At 42.4% G+C, this 18,332-nt stretch overlaps 1 protein-coding gene across 1 annotated transcript in view; it reads right to left on the minus strand.

Moving 5' to 3' along the window:
• Nucleotides 1–17,472, minus strand: part of hs3st1l1 (heparan sulfate (glucosamine) 3-O-sulfotransferase 1-like1) — a 28,002-nt gene extending 10,530 nt beyond the window's left edge. The window contains exon 1 of the mRNA XM_076975140.1: nt 17,109–17,472. The gene's annotated coding sequence lies outside the window, so the exon portion shown is untranslated. The remainder of the gene's footprint in view (nt 1–17,108) is intronic.
• Between the last annotated feature and the right edge of the window lie 860 nt (nt 17,473–18,332).

The following is an 18,332-nucleotide window of genomic DNA, read 5'->3' on the forward strand; positions in this document are numbered from 1 at the left end:
AGAGAGAGAGAGAGGGAGAGAGGTCGCCTTCCCAATGAGTCCTTTTATCGCTCCGTCTCCTTCTCTGGCCACGTTTCACCATGACCGACGCCCACTGCAGACGAGTAGCTAATTAGAGACGTCTGGGGAGTAGGCGTTGTGTGGACGATGGCCTAAGCTCAAAGACTCTTCTGTTTAGCTCGTTCTTGTTTTCTGCAGTGTCAGGGGGGTTGCATGGTGGGGGAGGGCGCTGACTTGCTATATGCTGCCCTAAACTCAGAAGCTTGTGTTAAATATGGATGAATGCTCCGCGTGAAGGAGTTGTATTTGATTTCAGCTCTCGATCTGAAAAGGTTTCTGGCAGAGCTGCAGGAAGAGAACGCGGGGAGGAGGATGAGGAGGCAGGGGAGAAAGCTGAGAAGTGGCATTGATCTGGCAGGGCCGTACCGATCACTTCCTGTCAGTCCAAGACCATCGACAGACCAAACATTCTCAGCGTTTCAAGTTTGACCACTGGACCTCAAACAAAAGCTACATGAACCAGCACTATAACCAACGGTTCTTGGCTGCACCCGCGCAGAGCTAAACTGATGGAATACACCTAGTCAGAAAAAAGGGAACGGGTCAAAGAACCGGACTATGAATGCCAACACCACAGCACTGTCCCGTTTCCTACAAGTGAAGGGTGACGGCAACAATGTTCCTGCACAGAACCATAAAATGGTACCGCTTCTGAACAGTCAATTAGCTCCAATGTTATGACTTAAACTGGTTCAAATTTAATTAGCTATGCAGACCCGTTTAAAAAGCCCAACTGATGATGGACCCTTACCCCTACCCTGATAAAAAGAGAGAAATAAGCTGACAGAGAATTAATTACTGTTTTTTTTGCCTTGGTTGAAGAGAAGCGATATGGTCCGTGATAGCATAATTTAAGCTTTAAATCCAAATATAATAATCATTGTAAGTCTGCTGTGGCAAATTAGCAGAGGCAGTTACATTGTGCAGGCTGATGAGAAGAGTAGTGAGGATGGGACAGATATGGAAGCAGAGTTCATTCAGATGTGCTGCTATGCATCCACGTGAGACAAATTAATTAGAACAGGACTTTCAAAGAAATATGCACAGAATTGTGCAAGGTATACACTGAACAAAGCAGTTCAAACTGCTAAACAAAATTACATGGGAAAAACTAGAGCAGCAGTTCTTCTCAAAGAGCGGTTAATCCATCTGGAAAAGACATCAGACCATTACTAACTATAAGCCGAAAGCATCAACCACAGGAACAAACCCCCTGCTCCCAAACCAGCTCAATAACTTTTACTCAAGATTTGAAATACAAGACGACCGCATCCCCACTAGCTCACATCACAACACATATACCCCCCCCCCCCAACCTCCCATCACCATCAGTGAACAGCAGGTAAGCCGTGTTCTCCGGAAGCAGAAGATCAGAAAAGCAACTAGCCCTGAGGGTGTCTCGCCTGCAACACTTGCGCATTGCTCTGTGCAACTTTCTCCCATCCTCACCAATATCTTCAATCAGACCGTCACGGTCTCGGCAGATGACATCATACCAGTTCCCAAAAAGCAGACCTTCTGCCTGAATGACTACAGACCAGTTGTCCTGACCCTTGTCTGTAGTCAGGAAGTGTTTTGTAAGACTTTTACTTTGGCTGACTGATGTTCTTCAGGACCCTCTGCAGTTTGCTTACACAGGTCTGTAGATTACGCAGTGGCCCTATTCTACACCCTGCAAGATCTAGAAGGCTCAAACACTTCTGCCTCTGTCTTTGTGGATTTAGCTCTGCGGCCAGCACCATAATTCCTGACCATCTACTGCAGGGATGTCAAAGTCAAATGCACCGAGGGCCAAAAAACCAAATTTGCTACAAGCCGAGGGCCGGACTGGTTCAATGTTTATTAAAACATTGAAATGATTGCACATAGCCTATTGAACCAAGACCTAACACAGTGTTTATTATTTAATGCTTAAATGAATAAAGCAATACTTTCTTATGGATCTGTCAGTAATTTCAAGTGAAAACATTTTTCAACAAGCAAACAGATAAAAACAAACTTCCTTCAAAGAAAACATGTCCTGTACATTAAATGAATAAAGTAATAAAGGTTTGAAAAGTGCTGGAATTTAGGCTAAAGTACTTGAAAATGCTTGAAATTGTAACTACTTCGTTTCACAACAAATATCTGTCTGACTGAACAGTTAACAAATACGAGCCTCTTGTAATTCCAGGACAAAACATGAGAGAACGTGAAGACGTTAAGATTGGGCGTTTTGAAAATAAACAACCATTAAATAATGTGAATAAAAGCGAATTATGTCGAATCATTTCGAATATATGTATAAAAATTTAACTTAATTAAGTTTAACGTGCTGGTGCGCACAACGTTACAAAATTCGAGAGGTGCACGACCTCGCGAATCGACAGCGCGCGACGCCCTCGCCCACGGGCGGAGCCACTGCTTTTACGTCATTTTCGCCGAGCGGACCTTTGCCGCTTGTGTGCGCTGCAGTGACTTCGCGGGCTACCGTTGCATTGTGGGGAATGTAGTGTTTGTGCGTGCAAAACACCAGCGGGCGGCTGTGGCCTGCGGGCCGGTTCTAATAGTAATTAAATATCATCCAGGGGGCCATAGATAATCAATTCGCGGGCCGGATCTGGCCCGCGGGCCTTGACTTTGACATATGTGATCTACTGGATAAACAGTGGCAGCTCAAGGTCGCACCATGCGTCTGTTACTGGATCTATAACTTGTCCAACCTGACACAGGTATTTCAAGAGTGGTTGACCACATTTCAGGCACTTTGTCCCACAGGACTGGTGCGCCACAGGACTGGTGCCCTCTCCCCTGCTGTTCTGTTTCTACACATACAAAAAGAAGTGGAGACTCCTATAAGCTCCTCAGCACCACTGTTCACTCAAATGAGACAGATACAGCACTGCAATGAAGAACCTTTCCCCTTTTACTGTAGTCAATGCACATATGCACTTTAAACTTATAAATGTCTACATTTATATTTACTGCTCAATGTGCTTATAAGCAAATACTGTATCCTTGTACCTCAGTACTCTAATATCAAGTCTCATCACACATACTTTTACTTGCTGTTTGTGTACGGTCATGTTTATTTATAATATATTCCAGTGTATATTATTGCACGTAACTATGTTGAAAAATTCACCAACAGAAATGCATTATACATTTCATATTTGGTGAATAAAGAATCTATAATTTGGGCAATAAACTTTAACTTTTTCCCCCCATGCTCTCTCGTATATTGTATTTCTGGATTACAATATATTTCTGACACCCGTGCTTTTCATGAAGGATCACTCTAAACGCTACCATATTTCCATGGTTTAGATTAGCACTTATTTCTCAGCCGTTAGAACATTTCAGATGACATTAAGCGCATTTTCTCTCTCTTCTCCTTTCCCATGCACTCAATCTGCCCACGATTCACAGCTGTGACCTTTTCATTTTACAGACATTAATGTCAAGCTTTCCTACCCAATCTTGTTTGTTGATGGGGAATAAGTGATCAAACTCAAAAGGTGAGACTTAAGTGTGCTACTGAGACAGACAATAAACTGGAGATCACAACCCCCTGAGGGAAAGCATTTAAAATGAATTATTTAATTAATTTATGGAAATTACAGATTGACTGTGCGGACTCAAACAGCATCAACATTGGCCTAAAATGTCAACATGGACTAATGCACACCGGTATGTGGCTGCGGAGTCAGAATAAATGAAACAGTGACATGGGCATTAGCAGGAGCAACTACAGGGCTTTATTGTTTACAGCATTGCCGGCGTGTTCCTGCGTCTTAGCATGATCCATAACCAACAAACTGTGAACGACCAAACGCTTGAAAATCTAGAAGGAACAGTGTATAGGTAGACACAGCAGACATCTCGCATACCTGCACGAGGGCACGAGGAGACCGTTGTGACCTTAAAAGGTTTAATACACGATTCAAATCAACACAAAGAGCAGAGCCAAGTAATAGCATAAATAAAAAATGCCTGACGGAACCGTGACCAGAGTGATGTAAAGAAAGTGTTTAGAAAGAAAGGAGCTCTGGCTGATCTGAACACCATCGCCTCACGCCACATCAGCGGTATGAGCACGTTAATGGCAGCAAAATGTACAGAAACATGTTAACTGCTCAGACCCAACCAAATGCTCAAAGAGCCACTGGATGGCGCTTCACCTTGCACCAAAACAAAACGCCTGAAACTCACCGACAAAGCTCAGAGAAAATTTTAACAAAACATTTAGAGTTAGAAGGTGGAATGTTCTTGATGTTACGAAGCCTCACTGAGCAAACATTCCACAAAACAACTAAAATTACAAAAGCTATAATTGGACATATTACAAGATTTGTCTTCTGAAGGATTAGCAAGACAGAACTAAACATACCAGCTTGATTTAAGATTATGCTAATTTGTCCAGTTACTTTTCATTCCCTTAGAATGTACAAAGTGTTCTGAATATGAACACTGAACATAGTTAGCAAGGCCTTCGTGGTAATTGAAATCTTTGAGCACAAAAAAGTGTCCTTTATGAGAAATGGTGGTGGTCAGATGGTCAATGAAAACAAAGCTGCAGAAGTGCTGATCTGGGTTTCTCAAAAGCGGTCCATGAATCTTACATTTTAAAAGGGTTGCCAAAGGTTTCACACACTCACCAAGTATTTGATCATGTTTTGTATGTTGGTATTTGCCAGTACATTATAAACTATAACCCGATACGATCCTCTGTCTCCAGATCAAGGACACTACACAATTGGCTTCTTAGAAAGTTGAGATCAGAATTTAACTTGAGCTTAATGGGTGAGAAGAGAAGAACACTTAATCTGAAAGCCCAGTGGACCACCCTTAAAAACAAAACCCAAAATAACTGCTGGAAAAATCTAAAGACTTTCTCAGAACTTCTATTGTTAGTCACATGCAAACAGTTTGGTGTTCTGTTCTGCCGAAAGCTAGGCTTTTTATAGAAAGGAAAGTTAATAGTGTTTTAGATTCCTGAACAATGAACCCGCTAGCTTTGGTCATTTTGCAGGAACATTTTGAGCACAATCCATACAGGGAAGAAAAGTCCATTGTTCATCTTGTCTAAATGTCAGCAACCATATAGACACCCTTAAAGTACTCCACATGTATGCATTAGTATTAATGCTGAAATCAAAACACAGACCAACCAGTCTGGCTACAATTTAAATTCCTACTCCTTTGAGAATAGAGGTTTGAGAGGAATTTGAGCTAAAGACCTTAAGGAAATGCACATAACATTTTATTTTCCATCTTGAGATCTGTCAGCTGAACCACTGCTGGCTGCCTCATCCACCTCTGCATACATCATTTATTTCACTCATGGCTGACAGCAGGAGAAACCAACACAGATACAGAAAGTACCTTAAAACAGCCCGACAAAGCGCTGCTCAGCCAACACTTTTCTCCAGAAACAAATTGAACTTCCCTGAATTGGACAGCATGAGCAGACGTGTTTGTTCAGATGGACACCTACACACCTGGGGTGTGGACTTGGCTCAAGTTCTCAGGTTTCTGCTCTACAAAACCTAATACCTGTACTTAACTAATTTTAGGAAAACAGTTAACAACTCAGTCAACCAAAGGTTAAATACTCAAGCAATGATTAATACCTGCACATAGACACACAAAATGTTCCCCAGTCAATGGACAAACACACAAAACATGGATTAGTCAGGCTTACCTTAGAGGACAGGAACAATGCCTTCCACATAATTGTGAAGAACACATGCCAAAGGTCAAAGCAAAAGTGCACTACCGACTGGACCTCTACTCTATTTACACAAGGAACATTGCCAAATGTATTTTAATAAGCACTGTCTATTTCAAAAATAACTTTCTGTAATGTGTATAATGCACTGACTATGTACAGTGCAGCAAAAAAGTGGAATATTCTTGATGTCACGGAAGCTGGTTTTGTGAACAATCACAAAATAACAAATTACAAAGCAAAAAATTGGCTGTATTACAGGATTGATAGTATTTTGAAGAATTGGTAAGTTAAATTAAACTGGAATGTTTAGTATTAATGTTATGCTAATTCATCTAATTTAAATTTGATACTTTTGATTCCCTTAGAGTATAAAGTGGGCCATGATGTTGTGTTGTCCCAAAAGTTGCTTTACCATAGACACTGTCATTTCAAATCCAATGTCAGCATCAAAACCATTTTACTCACTTGCCAACTTTTTAGTCTGAAGAGTGTAATATATTTAGACTATATTTAGCAAGGCTTTTAAAAGGTTCAATACATGCAGGCTATGGTGTAATGTCAATTATATAATTATTCTTTTAGTTAACCCCAGAAGTCTGAACACTTAAAAGAAAAATACCAGACAACAATAAAACAACTTAGACTCTCAGAACTTCCTGTAAAACCCTTTTATTAATGATTTAATAATATAATTTAAAAGGTGTCGTTCTCTACCAACACATGAAACACTTCATTCTACAAATGCACAAGAATTGAACAACAGGCCCTTTCCTTTCCACTGGGCATTAAGTGGTAGAAGAGTCATTCGTGATCCATAATCACAGACCTATACTTTCATGCCAAGCCTGCATGGGGAGCTATGCTACCTGGGGTTAAAGAGATCCACTGCCAGTGCATTAAATCCTACTGAAGATGCCTCAGCTGGCTGGCACCACCACCGCCATCTACAGCCGAGACACAGAGGCACACAGATGGGCACAAAATGCCAGTGCCCCCCTGACAAGGGAAGAAGCTACTGCTCCCTTAACACTACTGGCACACGATTCTCTGAAACAGAATGAAATACAGGTTATTCTTGCCTTAACTTGGAGCAAAATTGCCTTTTCTCCCAATTCCTTCAATTTCAGTCTGAACTGGATCATTATGCTTTTTTAAGGGTTCATCACATTGAGAACCCCCCCTCAGCACAGGGCAATACCAGCATGCGTAGGAGACGCAGTTCGGACACCAGGAGTTGCCCCAGGGCCTGGAGCCCCCACTGATATTTCACTGAACCCATTTCAGCTATTTCTTATTGCTGGTTCTCAGAACATTTCAAAACAAAAAGGTAATTTATGGAAACCTGGATAACAGTTCGTCCTTGTAGAATAAAGTCTAGTGTCTTGTCAGACATTATTTGCCTGCAAGAGTTCACCGGTTGTAATGATTCGCAATTGCATCCACCACTGTAAAGTGAAGGGAGGAAGCAGAAAAAACAAACATGGTGTGAAAGGCAGAGATTTGCCACCTTAACATTTCTTTTGGTTTGGCCGTTTCTCCCTACCAGGGTTGTCATTCAAAAGTTGCTTCCAGAGTGGTAACCGTGTAACGAAGTTTGCTTTTGAGTCATTATTGTTGTTTATAATTACCGGTTATTAATTTAAGTAAACACCCCACCGCCTGCTCAAAATAGAGCTTCACATGTTCCAGGCATGGACACGCACATCTGCCTCCAACACTGGGAGCGTCCCCCAGGCTTGGGGACTGCCTTCGGCCCACACACACGCTGTGCGCACACAGACCTGCATGTGAATGCACATCACCCCATCAGCACCCAGCACGGAAGAGCCCCAGCTCCTTTAGGATGGCCTTACACAAGCTAAAAGACCAGATGTTCTGAACACCACTCATAATCAGAGGCCCTCTACTGCAGAACACCCCCCCCCCCCCCGCCAGCTGCCCCCCACACCCCCCAGCTGCCCACTCCAGGCCCTGCGACTGCCAGCACAGGGCCCAGATGAGCGCCCCATTCACCGGGATCCCAGATCGAGCCCGGGTGTCGCCGACAGCCATCTGCGGCCACAGATCCCTGCGCACACCACATCCGCCGTACAGCTGGGCACAGCGACCACTACACAGGGCAGAGGACTGATGGAGCAGGAAGTTAAAGCATCTCCGCAGCCAGCATCCACATTTGATACATCACACAGTTACCTAGTGCTGTTGCCCCCCCCAAAGTGTCTCACTGCTTTCGCTACATTTCTCCACCATAAATTTTTACTTGGCAAACTCAAAGAAGGCTCTGAAATCACACTTGTCTTTGTAGCAGGAAACATGGTTCATGTGGTAACCATGGCGATCTCACTGACGTACACCCAGTGTGCCCTCAAAAAACACCCAATTTTCTTACCTGTTTGGGGGCAGCAGAAGGTGGAGATTTATGAAAAGGTGGAGATTTAGGAGTAATAGGTGGATGTCGAATACATGAATTTGTAATGCCTGGATGCTTCTGTCACTTTAAAAGTTCATCATTTGTAAGGAACATCTTAATCACTCTGAACAATCAAGATTTTTTTTTTTTATTATTATTATTTTTTTACCTAAACTGATCTGATGGCTGATATACATGTGCATTTGACAGCAGTAATAACAGGGATTACTTTATGAATCAAGGAATGCTTTATGAAGTCTTATATACATATCAAATTCTGTAGCCAGCCAAACGTTCAGACCTTACAGCAGTACCAGCAGAAGGTTCTACCAGTTAAGAACAGAAACTCCCTTTGGTGCAGCATTGGGGGAAATGCTGCTTTTACACAGCCACAGACGAGGACCTGCAGAATCATCAGTGCTGAAGCACCAGGACCAGGCTAAGATCAGGCACTTCCAGGCTTCTTCTCAATGTAGAAGCATCTCACTGAATGGCACCAGGTGGCAAACAGCTGCACCAATTTTCTTTCCAGTGCTCAGATAACTGGCCTCAGCTCTCGTGGAAAAACGTGTCATTTCACACAGCCCGCTTCAGCTGTGGGCTCTCCATAGTGCTAAAGGTAACACGAACTGCTAATAGCGACTCAGGCTGCGGTCTGTGTTTCAGCTGCCGCCACACTTCGACCAATCAACACCCAAGTGGAGCACGTGGAGACTGCGTCACGCACTGCAGAAACAGATGGCACACCTGAGAAAGTGCCGGGTCTACATCATAACAGCCTTCGCAGGTACTGCGACATGACGGCATGTGACAACTGACAAAGTGATAACTGACTCACTGGGTCGAGCCATGTGCAGAAAATCTTGTTTGGGATCTTTTTAGATTGGTTTTAACATTACGCCCATTTTGTCTGGGTTGAACGTAAAAACTAAAAAAAATTAGTTTCATTAAAGCTAGAATCAAACAAGGAACCACTGAACTACTCACTCGTCTACTGCTGAAATTAAAGTCCAAGCAGGGACATCTGGACTAGATCAGTTCTCTGTAGGACCGAGTGGACCGCATCTTTCGAAGTCACGTGAACACATGAAACAAATTTATGGTGCTTCTTCAAACCACCGATTGTCAGATTCAGTGGAGGGAAAGGACTGGTTGAAACTTGGAACATTCTTCATCTTTACAGAATTTAACTGCAGTGTTGGGATCAGGCCAGACAGCAACGGGTAGATGGACATCAGGGCTGTTGGCCAACATCTCTGAACTCAGCCTGCTAAAAGGAATAAAGCGTTTATGGGCAAACCTCCTGGGGCTTTGTTCATGTTCGGTACTCTTGAGCATGCATGTTAAAATGCTGCAGGAAAGATGAAGCCAAACACAGCCAATCGCCTTCACCATAGGAGGGCACAATTCACAGCCAATGCAGACTGCAGGCTGATATCGGCTTATACCTAGCAAGAGCAGTCCATGTAAGTCTTAGACTATTTAGCAACAATAAGTCTCAAACTGGTGATTAACCTTTGCAAACTGGCAAGCTCTTGGAGAATAGCACTTCCATCATGGACACAGTGACAAGAGATCTGCATTATCATCAAAGGGAAAATCAAGGGGCCTCAGAAGCAAATGAGGGAGCTTCATCAACTCTAAGCGGGTGCTAACATAATGAAGACGAATCTCCAGAAGTGAGTGCGCCTTTTAATAATGACCCAGGCAGCAGGACCCTTAGTGCTGTGCATGTTTTAACAATCCATCTGCTTCCACATATTTACATTGAGATGCAAGCCAGAAGACCGAGCCCATTATCTCACGAAAACGAGCATTAACATCTGGTGATGAGCACAAGTCATTGTTTATGGCGCAGCATTATGGGGTAAATGGACATTAAACGAGACATTGCTGAGCATTAAACTTCACTGGAGACCTGGTGATTTCATTAGCTGGGCGGGGAAGACCCGTGGAAGGGGCTTTTCCTCACGGTCTGCCAGTGCTGCTGCGGTCATGACTACATCAACATAAAAAGGGCAAAACACAAACCATTTCAGTTTCTAAAATGTTTACCTGAATATAATGTTCACAATCACTTAGTTCTTATATTCCTACTATTCAGTACTTTTAAGCACAGAGATAACATTTCAGTGAAATATATCTTACACAGCAACTGAAAATTTGACGTGCATTTGCGTCATAGATGATATCCAGAGGAACTGCAGAGATATTCATATTGGACCTGAGTGAATAGGTATGTTTGAAATGAATTCTAATTGTTTACCAGTGTTAAGAGTTTATTGTCATTTGCAATATGGAAAGAGGTTTCCATGTACAAATAAACCATCTGCTCCTCTCCAAGATTGCCAGATATAAGATTAGAAGAAGTGAAGACAGTATCCTGAATTTGAATTGGGGGGGTGTTCTCCAGTAATCAGTTGCTTGTCTGGACTATACAGTACAGATGTTTAGCAAGATGTGTACTAAGTGGAGCACATTGCTATTGTCTGCATAATGTCACATCGATTTAAGTGTTGTTTTGTAGTGCAAGTGGTCTTCAGCGATCATAGGAAAGAACACCTTCTTCTATGGGTTCCTCCATGGAAATACACCCCCCCCCCCCCCCACCAAGATACCTTCTTCTGTGGGTTCCTCCACATGAACCTCCCTAGACACCTTATTCTGTGGTTTCCTCCACAGAAAGTTCCCAAAACGCCTTATTCTGTGGTTTCCTCCACAGGAACCTCCCAAGACACCTTATTCTGTGGTTTCCTCCACAGGAACCTCCCAAGACACCTTATTCTGTGGTTTCCTCCACAGGAACCTCTCAAGACACCTTGTTCTGTGGTTTCCTCCACAGGAACCTCTCAAGACACCTTGTTCTGTGGTTTCCTCCACAGGAACCTCTCAAGACACCTTGTTCTGTGGTGTCCTCCACAGGAACCTCTCAAGACACCTTATTCTGTGGTTTCCTCCACAGGAACCTCCCAAGACACCTTATTCTGTGGTTTCCTCAATGGGAACCTCCCAACAGTGCTCTTGATCAGTTTTTTTTTAGACTCCTGAACACAGACCTCATCAGGTCCAGATGCATGCAGTCCCTTTGCTGCTGTTTTTAGGATTGTGTGGTAAGCCCTTGCATACATCTTTATTGGCATACCCACACTCGTAGGCAGACTAACAGCAACGCAACTACATAGATTCGTAATCTACAGCCCGGCTGTAGACTCAGACTCCAGAAAACGGTCTGTAACCCTTCACCTGTCTTAATGGCTTCAAGAGCCTTTGATCTGAGGTCTTACAAATCCTCTTTTAATTCATACATAGTTCTGTTTTGAGGAACAGGTAGACAAAACTGTTCTACAAGCCATGACAAGTCAAGCACACACCCAATTACAGTATGTGACTTAAGTTCACTTCTTTTCAAACCCTCATGATACTGGATAAATGATAAAAAAATTTCCCCAATCAGTGATTAGAGCTTTTTAAAATATTAATTCAATACAAGAACAAACAGAAATGTAAAATGCAGTGTGTTTTTAAAGAAAATGCAACTTGCATAAATTATAGAAGCCATTCATGCAGAAATCATTCTAAACTTTCAGAACTGTAGCAAAATGTCTGTTTTCCACCCAGAGTTGTGTATGCATGGGGTGTTGAGTTCAGTTTTCCAGAGCTTCCGATCTGAGGGATGTGGGTGTGAGCTTCAAGACGCAGTGATCATGCTCAAGTTCACTGCTGAAATGTGAAGATGTGTGAAAGTTAAAAGACGACTTGAAAAGGACAGAATAGTGCTCTCGTAAACGATTATGGGAAAAGCCAAACCTCTTTTTCTCATGTGATTTAACAAAAAAAAAAAAAAAAAAAAAAAAAAAAAAAAAAAAAAAAAAAAAAAAAAAAACTTACCCTGCAATATCTAGATAATCTATTAGTTCTATATGCAGTTTAAATTTCACTACCCGAAATGTGTTCTCCAATGTATTCTCTAAATTGCTTCAGTTTTCAGTCAAAGCTAAGCGTGCAGCCTTTAAGACAGGTCAGCTTTTGTTTCGTTTTTTTTTGTTGTTTTTTTTTTTTCTAAAGGTAACGGTTTGATCACCATTTAATAAAGGCCTTCACCAGTCTCTATGACACCATTTCATATGCATAATGTGTGTGCATGAAAGCGGTCTGCAGCCTCTTCATCGTCACCTTGTCAGAGCATCAGACAAACGACTGCCCTCATTACCTTCACATCATCTTGCAGTAAAAAAAAAAGAAACATATGAAGAGACTTGTCACATTGGAATACGTTTGAATTAAAAATAAGTTACTAAATTAATTTTCACGATATTCAATTCCAAGGCTTTCATAACAGACCCTTTTGACAGCCTTCTGGGGATAGAACTGGCTGCAAATAATTAATGAATGGCAGAGAGAAAAATACAAATACCCATAATGCCTTTCCAAGGGGAAGGCACTCAGGATCCTCATGTGGAAACTCTGCATGGCGACAACCACACAATACAATGGTGATCTCCAAGTTACGGCTCTTTGGCTACACCTTACAGGGACCAAACCCTGTTAAATTGAATAAATAACTTTCTGTTCATCATACAGAATAAATTCTCCCATAACATTCTGAAATCATAGCATCTGCTACCTCTGAATCCCTCATGAAGGGGGAGGGGGATGCTTTTTTAAAAATTTCTCAAATTAGATGTCAGAAGACTTGCCGTCACCCATCAGCACACCCTTCCAGTACTTCATGCTCCCCCAACGCTGCTCATCATTCCAAAGTTACAGCAAACCAAACACAGGAAATAGTCAAACCTGTCGTCCTGTTGCACACATCCAGGAAAACCTCATTGAAATTCATGTCCTTTTAATGAAGCTTTCCCCTGGCAAAGCAGGCATGTGCGCTTTTGATGAGATGGGGGTATAGCAGTGTCACCAGGCGAGAGAATCAATACGGACTTTTCCACACAGTGCACGGTTTGCCGTACACGGGCATCATTACTGTAGGATCACAGAGCAAAGGCACAGACAAGTTCAGGCTCACTTATGAATAATGTAACTACCCATGAATATGCAAATCCTTGCATTAGCCTAGTAATGTCCCTGTACTGTAAGTTACAGTGGCTTATTCATTATGGATGGTCTTGTGCAAGATAAAGAGCAGCACTAGCAGTTAACTTGGTCCTCACACACTTCACAGTGTTAAAGAGGTTGGATGACTAGGGAGGTAGCTCCAAAACACTAACGCCAGCTACACTAATAAATGAGATCCCGGGAGATTTACCCAATGAGCTATGGGTTCTAAGTAATATCTCTGAGCTATTAAAGACATTGTCATCTTTAGGTTTGGAAGGCTTGCAAGATTGACAGAAGAGAGGCAACGCACTGCAGCTAATCATTTCATTCTCCCCAAAGGGCTAATCAGAAATCTGGTAGGCCTGATCCTATCAATCCAAATGTAAGTCAATTTAACAGGAAGTGCTCATGAAGCGTCTCTATGGGCAGGAAAAGAGGCTAATCTAGGCCAGCCTTTTAAAGCCATCTATTACCAACTTTGCATACAGGTACAATAAATGAGGTAAAATTAATGTTAATGCCTCACAAAAAAATAGAGATCATTCTGTACTTGCCTAGTTTTCACTCACACACACTCGCACATCATACTACTGCAGGCCTGAAATTAGAGAGGAAAGGTCAGTTGGGGACATCATGCGTGTAGCCTCAGGTATACCGAGTCAAACGCTATGAGGACCAATCCTTTTAATGGGCCCAAACAGCTGTGACACATGACCACTCTAATCAAAGGGAAGTGACAACATTAATCTTTCGAAAATCTTACCCAAGGGCTGTGTTCTATTGTATTTTAGTATAATTGTATATCCACACACACACGCCCACACACATTCTCAGTGTTAATTTAGAATGTTACTCAACCTGACACTAGAAACCCCATTGTTACTTTGAAGTGTTGATTTCCAGGACTGAGCCTTTAATGGCATACAAGAACCCATACACTTATTTGACATGCAGTGTACGGGGTCTTGTCTCACAAAGGTAAGGAGTATGCTAGTGACCCAAAACACCATATAAAACCAATCCGCCATCTAATTATTCACTCCACACCTGCCCCATTTGTATCTTAGGCCAGGATCGTAACTCTGGACCTCAAGACAATTAAAACACTTAGTACTCCTTATAACATATCTTGACAGTTATCTTATCAAACCAAGTTACATGCCAACTATCTAGTTGACTCCACCACAAATGATAGCTGAACTGTGTTGAAAGCCCATGACCACCAAGCCCGTGACCACCAAGCCATGTCCACCAAGCCATGTCCCAGTCTGAAAGGACCACGGGGACAGAAACACTCACTTCAGTACTCATTAGCACATTTATCTGAGTTTGGGGCCTCTCGCGTCATGCAGTGCGATTTTTCCCAAGACACCACCAGCCCAATATCGCAGCCTGTTCTTGTTTAATGACAATGGTGACGGAGGTGTGCGATAGCTACACCGAACAAAGCAGTAACTGTTTGTTAGCGTCTACAAGGAATGCCATGCTATAGTTGGCTATCTAAATATATGCCTTATAAACAGAATTCAGTGTTTAATCATTGGATATTCAGTGAACAAAAACAATACCCACGGTCTATTGCTCATTTCAGAACATTTATTGTTTTAATGTGGCATAGATACACACATTCATTTGCATATGAACAATTTATCTTTTGCATAGTTTTAGTTCTTATCATTGTGCTTAGTGCAGGCAGGCCATAGGCTCCAGCAGTAGAAAATTAATTAACTGAAGATATTAGGACCCGGAGACTGAATGTGGCACACAATAGATGGAAGCGTGCTAAAGCCATCACGATAGCTTCTCAAAACGACTGACGGGAAAAATGCCTCCTTTTTCTTCCCCTCAAAAAAAAAAGCTGAATTCATTTCCATGTTTAAAAATGTTTCATTCTTCCTTGCTTATATTTTCTCCCTTTAATATCATAAAAAAATAATATAATAACTTCCCAAGTTTTCTCTAATTGGCAGTGTAAATCTGAGACACTTGACAAAAGAATGCGTAGTGATGTGCTATGAATGCAAATCACTGTCGATGCAGGAGTTTTCTCTTTGATTCTCTGCACCGTTTAAAGGATCACAGGTTTATGAAGTATTGAAGTTCCTCTCAGATGCAGCACAATTAGCAACTGTTTTATCTTCCAGTCCAAAATCTATTCATTCCAATAAAGTATTTCCAAAATTCTTCCATGTCTCTCACCCACCTCATCAGAGGAGGAGGAGACCACTTCCAGGTCACACTAAAGCCCTGGACCATACCCAGGATTGTGTGGAGGGTGAGAATAGTCCTCCCCTCTGCAGCTCACTGATGACATTCACCTTCTGCCCGATGTCCTGCTTACTCAGGTAAATCCCCCCCACCCCACCATATTTCCTAAAGGACATCAAGACAACCAGCTACATGTTTTCAAGTTAAAGGATTATTTACAGGGCCGCAGTTATAAGAAATGACTCGTTCTGTCTACCCACAGAGAAAACATGAGATCCTTATATATGGCTGGTTCTTTTATAGACAAAGAAATGTCTGTTGACAAATAGCACTGAAATAATGAATACAGATGCTCACACACATACTCATAATGCCACATCTATCACTGCCACTTTCTGCATCTCATCTTACATACGCACACACAGATACTGCTTAATTGAAAACCAGTGTTGAATAATACACATGAATTCACTACGTGAAATAGGGCTGTGAAAAAAAATAAAAATAAAGCCACCACGCAACACTCATTCTTTCAGTTATCACTGAATCACTTAGCCAGTGGCACAGAGATTCAGCTCCAAACATATCAGATGAACAGGCGGCCTAATATGGACTAACAGGAAGTACTGCTCATCTGTTGCAGCTTTAACCTGGCAATGATCTAAGCAGAAGACCATGAACATAGTACAACGTTCTTCTGAAATCTCTTATTCTGCCAATGCAAGTTCAACTCCCATTTCCTATTTATACTCAAAACAGATTCATCTACTTAGCGAGATAAAAAAAGCTTCGTCTGCACTAAAGAAACCTCCAAATAGATATCGATGCTGTACCGTAATTAATTGACGGTACAGCAGTAATTAATTGACAGGCGGTAAAATACTGGGTCATCCCAGGTGCGCAATTTACAACGGAGCACGTTTCCGCTCAGCATGTTGGAGACACTTTAGCAGTTTTTGGTACTTGATGCGTGGGACTGAGAAAGGAGAGAATCGACTGCGGGTTTAATTACACGCTGATTAACTCCCGAAACACCAATGAGCTGAATTAAGCAGGGGGACGCGTTGGGGACGCGTAAAGGCGCGTCCGACGTGCGCTCTAAAGTTTACAGCTGTTTTGTATACATATTCAACAAACCATCGGCCGACTGTACATCATTGTACAGAAGGTGCATCTCGGTGTCGGTCGTGGTCTGTCCGCACACCGAACGGAGTCTTGACAGAACCGCCTGCCCGTTTCACTTTTAATCCCGGAATGTGGAAACATAACCTTGTACCCCATTACCTCACGTTGATTCCGGACTTATTTGGTTACGCAAACGTTTTCTTGAAAGAAACTTGTAACTCACTTTAATTGCTTTGACTGAACGAATTCCTTTAGAGCAACTATCCAGGCTCGTAATGCGGGTTAATCGCCAAAGGCATCATTAATCATGTTTATGTCCGTCTACCACACGTGAAAGTTTGTAAATTACATTCTAGGCTTGTAAATTCGGAATTAAAAAACGCTGCTGTTCTATACACGTATTAACCGGGATCCTCTGCCCCGTTAGTAAAAGCCTCATCAGGAGATTTGAAAGTGGCGAACGGGTTCCAGCCGACGAGTATGAACAAAGACGCAAAGTGACACACGCAAAACGCCGAACCGCAAACACACGATTACCTTGCAGGCAGTGGGCGAGGGAAGTGGGATGATCCGGACTCATCCTTCCACCCAGGACCGAGCCGTACACGCAGAAGCGTGGATCACACTTTCAGAAGCCTTGCGCTCAGCTGTCTGCTCTCCCGAAGAAGTGCGGCGGCAACAACATCAGTCTCTCTGTCTCATCCCTTATTTATGCGAAAGAAAGGACGGGAGGAACCGCAACCCCTGTTTTCCGAAAGTGGCTGGTTTAACACTTATTCCCACAGCACTGTGTGCGCTGGTCAGACTGGTGCGTGGTGCCTGACAAGGGCGCGCGGAAAATGGCAATAGAGGAGGAGTCGTGTCAGGTGATCAGGTAAACGTGGTGATGCACAAGGACTTCCTAGAACCACGGTAGGGGCAGTACTGTCAGTCTGACAAATTAATCTTCTTAGATATTCCATGTATTATTAGTCTTATACAGCAATATGATTCGAATCACTGCCAAATAATAAACATTGGTCATGATGCATTGTCAGGTTCTTTGTTCTTGTACCTTTACTTGTTACTTGTACACATTCTCTCTCTCTCTCTCTCTCTCTCTCTCTCTCTCTCTCTCTCTCTCTCTCTCTCTCTCTCTCTCTCTCTCTCTCTCTCTGTGTGTGTGTGTGTGTGTAAATGACTAGACACCAGTGGCATCTATTTCACGTGTCTCATAATGTGTGTATTGCCTGCCTGGGGCAGCATGCCAGATTGACTGTAATAATACACTTACCTCAATCAATAGCTAAAGCCCAGTTAACTATGACTGGAACTCCATAAACATCACTGTCTGTGCAGTGTGCATCGTGTATATGGTCAAAAATAATAGCAGCCAGTTGATTTTGTTTGATGCCCAACAAAACATCCAAATAATGATTTTTAACACTGGGCAGGTTCAGATTGATCACGAGATAATAGTGGCGTTGCCTTTGTTCCTTTCATTGTTTCACTATAAATTTGTGGAGAATTCCTCGTACTGTTTATTCCAAGCCTTCATTCTCTTTGTTCTCTTTTTTTCCAGGTTTTCAGTTATTACACAGACAATGGACGTGTTTCAGGTGTCCTTTACCCTATGTAAATTGCATCGAAACAAAGACTGTTGTTTCTTTGGCATCTTCTTACCCATGATTAAGGGTTTAAAAAAGAAGCAGGTATTCCCAGGAGTAAACTGGTGAAGTATTCCCTGTTTCTCGCCTCTTGCCCTGCCTTGACTGGGCTCTC

The sequence above is a fragment of the Brachyhypopomus gauderio genome, chromosome 15 (assembly GCF_052324685.1).
Source record: "Brachyhypopomus gauderio isolate BG-103 chromosome 15, BGAUD_0.2, whole genome shotgun sequence".
In the NCBI taxonomy this organism is placed as follows: Eukaryota; Metazoa; Chordata; class Actinopteri; order Gymnotiformes; family Hypopomidae; genus Brachyhypopomus; species Brachyhypopomus gauderio.